This window comes from Humulus lupulus, chromosome 6, assembly GCF_963169125.1.
Source record: "Humulus lupulus chromosome 6, drHumLupu1.1, whole genome shotgun sequence".
In the NCBI taxonomy this organism is placed as follows: domain Eukaryota; kingdom Viridiplantae; phylum Streptophyta; class Magnoliopsida; order Rosales; family Cannabaceae; genus Humulus; species Humulus lupulus.
Genome location: NC_084798.1, coordinates 119,997,769 through 120,003,863, shown reverse-complemented (window position 1 = coordinate 120,003,863; position 6,095 = coordinate 119,997,769). Strand labels below are relative to the sequence as shown.

At 37.8% G+C, this 6,095-nt stretch overlaps 1 long non-coding RNA gene across 1 annotated transcript; it reads right to left on the bottom strand.

Moving 5' to 3' along the window:
* Positions 1–1,026: 1,026 nt before the first annotated feature.
* On the bottom strand, positions 1,027–2,245 carry LOC133784176 (uncharacterized). The gene is made up of 2 exons (XR_009871180.1): positions 2,045–2,245; positions 1,027–1,948 (listed from the first exon to the last, which is right to left on the bottom strand). It is a non-coding gene; the product is annotated as an uncharacterized LOC133784176 (long non-coding RNA).
* Positions 2,246–6,095: the final 3,850 nt, after the last annotated feature.

Sequence of the window (6,095 nt, the reverse complement as noted above, 5' to 3'; positions counted from 1 at the left end):
CTAGCTAACGGTTCCCTAGGACTGTCTTAGATCGTGCAACACAGATATATCACAAGTGTATCACAATTATCATATTTATGCCCTCAGCGGGCTAAAATTACAAACATACCCCTAATAGCCAAACGGGGCCCACATGCATATTTAATTCACCTAACACATGCATCTCAAATCACATATTCATACAAATTCACATATTATAATAATAAATCACTTATTGCCCTCCAAGCACACTAATCAAGGCCCTAAGCCTAATTAGCAAATTTGGAACGCTACAATCGGAGCACTAGCTTTACTTGACACTACTTCATTTTGTCTAGGAAGTCTTTGGGAAGGATGAGACTTGTCTTGTGTCATTGGGGCATTAGGTATTGGGATAAAAACAAGTAGAATGGTCTAGTGTCAAAACAAATATTAGCATCACATACTATAAGTAATCACTAATTTAATGACTAATAATGTTAATAAATAACATAAAAAATCTTCATGGATTCGAAAAGGATGGCAAAGGATCACAATAAGAACCATTAAATACTTATAATATGTTTACTTAAAGGATCACAAAACAAACTCAGCAAAAACAAAATCAATTAATAAAAACACAACCAAGTTTTACATGCATGCAAAGTTCATCCAAAATTGGCACACGTACTACCAGACTTCACTGCACTATCTCAACAACAAAGTTTACAAGAGATATCATATCCTCTGCACATAAACTTGATTACAAGCTATATCTCCAATGAAAGAGTAATTTTTTTTTTATCAAACATGTTTTTAATAACCATCATTCCCAAGTCTGGGTGAATAAATTTAAAAATATTACGTACACACTATACATTAAGACAACACAAAGCTATTTTTGACCACCGAATTAAGGACCACCAGTCAATTTAAAATAATGGTCATTAATTTGAACAAACCAAACCAAAACAAATGATCACTTCGATTCTAGTTTAATTTTCTTTAAAATAATTTAAAGTCATTTAGTGGAAATACTTTAAAATAATCAAAAAAGCAAATGACAAATTGCTTTAAAACAATGATCAGGCCTTAAAATTTGAAACAAAGTTAAAATAAATTCACTTATTGAAAAAGAAGAATAAAAAGATATGGCAGAGGTTACACTTTTTTTTGGCTAAGAGTCTTTGAAAGTTCATCCTTTACGAAGCTAAATTCTTGTCTGGAATCGAAGGCCAAGTCAGCAAAGCAAAGATCAAGCTGGAGATTATGAGTGCTTCATTGGAAGATGCAGAGGCTCATTTAAGAAATGGCAATAAGACAGTACGCCTTTGGGTTTCCAAACTCAGAGAAGAATCTTATGATTATTGGAGGACGTTATTGAAACTTATGTCTTGAAAGTGGTTTCTAATGCGAGTGGTGGTGGTATCAAAGTTGTGCTGAAAGGAATTCATCTCCATATAATTGGAAAAAGGATAGTGGAGATCGTATCCAACATTCATACTTGGACTTCAAAGTTACAAAACTATGGACTTCTACAAAGATCATTAGACCAGACAGCTGAAACTTGTTCAAAACGCGCCGAGGAGCAAAGAGAGTTGAGGCGAACGACCAAATCCATCAACTACCACCACCCCATCCATCCCGTAGGATTTCCCATCACCACCATCTGCAGATACCAAAACAAATCAGAGAAGATGGAATCAATGGCAAACAAGCTTTTCCAAATATTCCAGTTTCAAAAGAAGCCCAGTAAATTTAATAAGCAATACACTACTTGTTTTAGATCAGTAACAGTAATTAATTTTTATTTGTGCAAAAGATATCATTAATTAACTTTACAACGTAGAGGAAATAAGCAGATACAAAACCATTGAAAATTAATTATTCAGCGACATACCCATACATATATAGGTGGAGATATATATCACAAGAACATTTGTAAAGGAAAACAAATGAATGCTTGTTCTCCTCCACTAAAAAGATAACCCTGACGACAAAAAAAAGTCACGCATATAAAGAGAAAATCATGATGTGCTGATGTCTACGGATGTAAAAGTGAAGAGGCAGTTGCAATCATAATCACCATTCGGATATAAAGTAAACTTTTTCCAACAGAGAATATTGACAAGAATCCTTTCAAAAATATTTTTAGTCAAACAAAAAGAACCTGAAATCAAAACCCACCATATTTCTATAATCCATTTTCCTTCCAGACATAAATTGAAAGACCTAATAATAAAAATTTCATAAATTAAAAGGAAACCCAAACACATAAATTAAAAGGAATAGACTGAGAGTTGGATGCATGATCACTAGGTTCTTGCTTCGGCGGGGTCGCTTGGTTCTTGCCGAGGCTAAGTGTGAAAGAGAGCAGCTCTTGCAGAGGCTGAGTTCTTGCAGAGGCTAAGTTCAGCAAGGTTGAACGGATCGAGAGGGCTAAGTGTGAGAGAGAAACAATTGAGAGGTTGAGTGTGAGAAACTAAATCGCTCAGAGAACCAAAACCATCTAGATCGCTACCAAATTCAACATAAATATATACACTCCCCACGACTCCCATTTATATATCATATACATATATGAATAAATATATATGAAGAGACTGACCTGAAAGAATAACCAGTACGCAGTGAGAGAAACGAGTGAACGACGGAAGGAGCTGCTGCCAAAGTTGACGAGGGTTGTTGTCACGACCAGAGTTGAGGAGGGAGAGTTGCTGTCGTGACTGGAGTTGAGGAGGGAGGGTCCTTTGGGTCACTGGCGGAATGAAGAAGAAGAAGAAAAATAAATGGACGGGGTGTATACAGTGAAGATGAAGACGCAGGATACTTAAAAAAAATATATTTTATTTTCAATGCCCTAATTTTACATGGCAAGTCAGCCCATTAGCCAATGACCTATAATGTAACACGATAAGTCTCTTCTACAATCAACCTATAATGCAGCATGACAAAAGAAAAATTTACGCCATAAGTCATTTGTAGCATAACCGACCTATCATGTCACACACTAAGTCATTTCTCACACAATCGATCTACCATGTCAGATGATAAGTCATTTACCACACAACCGACCTCCCACGTCCTTTAAAAAATTATTAAAGAGATACTCTGAATTATTTTATAAAGTTTTTTTAAAATTATAAAACTATTAAATCATAATATTTTTGTAATGCCCTAAACTCCAGGGACCGTTACGGTGTGCCTTCTAAGTAGTGCTAAACTCGCTAATCGAGTCATTTGGACAAAATCGTGTACTAAGTACGATTAGCGGTTTAGGGATTAAAATTTTTGGTTAAGATGTAACGTTTCATTAGAACGTATAATATATATGTTGGGATCCAAAAATTATAATTTCAGAGTCTAGTACAAGAAAATATTTACAACAGGCCGTTCGACGCGGCAAAACAGGGTTTAACACTAGTTCCTCTTTAAACCTCGGTCATGGTGGTCGAGTAGCTGTATATGTACACCTCATCACCTAAGCTCTCCAACTCAAGGATGGTCCAGCTTTCTTTTGCCTTTACCTACACCACATAGCACTCGTGAGCCGAAGCCCAGCAAGAAAACTTAATATGCTCATGAACAGTTATAACATGTCATCGAATTATAAGGCACACGCCTAGCAGATATAGCCATATTCCAGCAGGCAACTGATCCACTAAATGTTGAGTATAACACATCAACCAATGATCATAATAATCATCCAGGACTCTTAGCTCCAATATAGAAACGCAATGTTGAGTATAATACACCAACCAATGATCATAATAATCATCTAGGACTCTTAGTACAAACAAATAGGTGACAGTTGCAAAAGTCACAAAAGTGGGTACAGCCCCCTCTAGCCATGTGACGATAGGAGTAGCATCCCAAATTTCCTAATAAGGCTTAGTGCCTGGATTAGGGGGCCGAGAGGCAATAATTGAGTTATTATGTAAATTATATTATAATATAAGTATGCTTGTATTTTAAAGATATTAAATATGTGTATGTGGGCCCGTTTCTTATAAGAAGGGTATATTAGTAATTTGACCCGTTTGGGGTATAAATGCGAATATGTGCTTGTGCGATTGAGACCACATTATTATGTGGATATATTTGGGTTACTAGATGAGAGGCGGTCCCGATGAGCAAGTTAGCGAAAAAGTCACAACGGGGTTTAAATACCCGGTTCGAGGTGTATTCTAGTAATTTAGTACATTACCAGGAAATAGTGGGTAATGGGAATTTACTGGTAACCGTGTGAGAATATTGGAAGTAGCGGGAATTATAGAATGTAAATTGTGGATGGCAAGATTTTAAGCAAAGGACAAAATTGCCCTTGTGGATATTTGAGGTAAAAGCTAAGAGCAAGGGGTAACTTAGTCTTTTCCACTCAAGTTTAGAATTTAGCTGGCTGGGATATACACAGAAAGTTTAGGAAATTTCAAGAAAAAGGGAATTCAGCAGCTCTCATTCTCTCTCCCTCGTTTATTTTAAGTGCCATGGAGGTTTGAGGAGTTTTTGGAAAATTAAAGAGGATCAAAGCTTGGGAAATCAAGGTGTTGGGCTTGAGGGAAAACAGAAGCTAGGTTCCAGTGATTCATTCCAAGTGAGGTAAGAGTTTGACTGTAATTGTTTGGTTAATTATGCTGAATAATTTAGAATTATGGTGTTGATGCATGTTAGATAATTGGAGGGTAGAGTTTGTGGGTTTTGGTAAGTTTTATTGTGATATATGGTTGGGTTTTGTCTTTGGAAAGGGTTGTGATAATTATGGGAACTGAATTGGAAGGTTAGGATGAAATTGGACGAGTTTTTGTTGGGTTCGGTTGCAGAAAAACCCAGAAAATTCTGGGTTCGGGGTGATGAGCCGCGGCTCTTTTATGGTGAGCCGCGGCCTGCGAAGAGGATTTTGGAGCCAGTAGGGCTCGAATGCAGGGGTGGGTCGCGGTGCCTCAGGGGCGTGCCGCGGCACGCGTTGGTTTCCGCGGCTCTAAAATTATAGGCGGGCCGCGGCTCTTAAGGGGAAAATTGACCTTAATGGGATTTTCAGGTTGGAAACTTAACCATTTGGGCTCGGGATCGATCCTACTTCCTTGTTAAGTGGAACTCGATGTCTCAGAGACTAAGATTTGGTCAGGAAGTTGTTATTTACTTGTTATTGATGGGAACTTCCTTATCGCGGTTGTGACTAGGTTTTCGCTAAGGGCTTGAATCGGGGATCGTGCTTGAAGGGTTGTCCCTAGTAACCCGCATACGAACCAAAGGTAAGAAAACTGCACCTGTTATGTGAATGCATGATTAGAGCTTAGTTAAGGTGATGAACATGATTATAATTATGTTGCGAATGTCTGATTTGGTATGCTGTAATGTGCATGATTATGATTATGCTTATGACTGTTGAGTGAATGTATTATAATGCATTGTGTGATTATCTGTTAAGTATGCTATATGAAACATGTGGTTGTCTGTTATGTCTGTGAGGCTTAGTTTATAAACTAGGGTATCATTAGAGTGTTAAATGGGGATCAACTTATTAGTTGAGAATATGATGGACTCTGGGAGATTCTTAATAGTTGAGAATCCCAAGGCTTCAACTTATAAGTTGGAGGCACGTGGTGGCTTGACTTATAAGTCAAGGGCATAAGGGACTTAGTTTATAAGCTAAGATTGGCATAATGCGCGTGAAGTGCAGTCCACCATGGCTGGGCCATCCTGGGAGTGCAACATACACTTGACTGGCTCGGATGCTAACAACTTGAAAGGAAGTGCGACATGCACTTGTGTGACTCTATGGTCTCCAATTGAGTTCAATAAATGCACTGGATTTAGTTATTACTGTTTGATGGTTGTTTTATTCGCTGAATTATTGATTAAGATTTCTTGCTGAGTCTTCTTGCTCACAGGTGCTTTGTGGTGCAGGTAAAGGTAAAGAGAAGCTCAACTAGCCATCAGTCAGAGGGCATTAGCAGTGGTATGTACATATGCAGTCCGCTCGGTCACCACGACCGAGATGGTCAGAGGAACTAGGGTTAAACCCAGCTTTTGCCGCTTAGGATGGCTTAATGTGTAATCTGAGTTTCGTAACAGGCTTTTAAACTAATGTTTTTGGGATCCCATGTAAAGAACTGGTTATTAACTTAATGGAAATG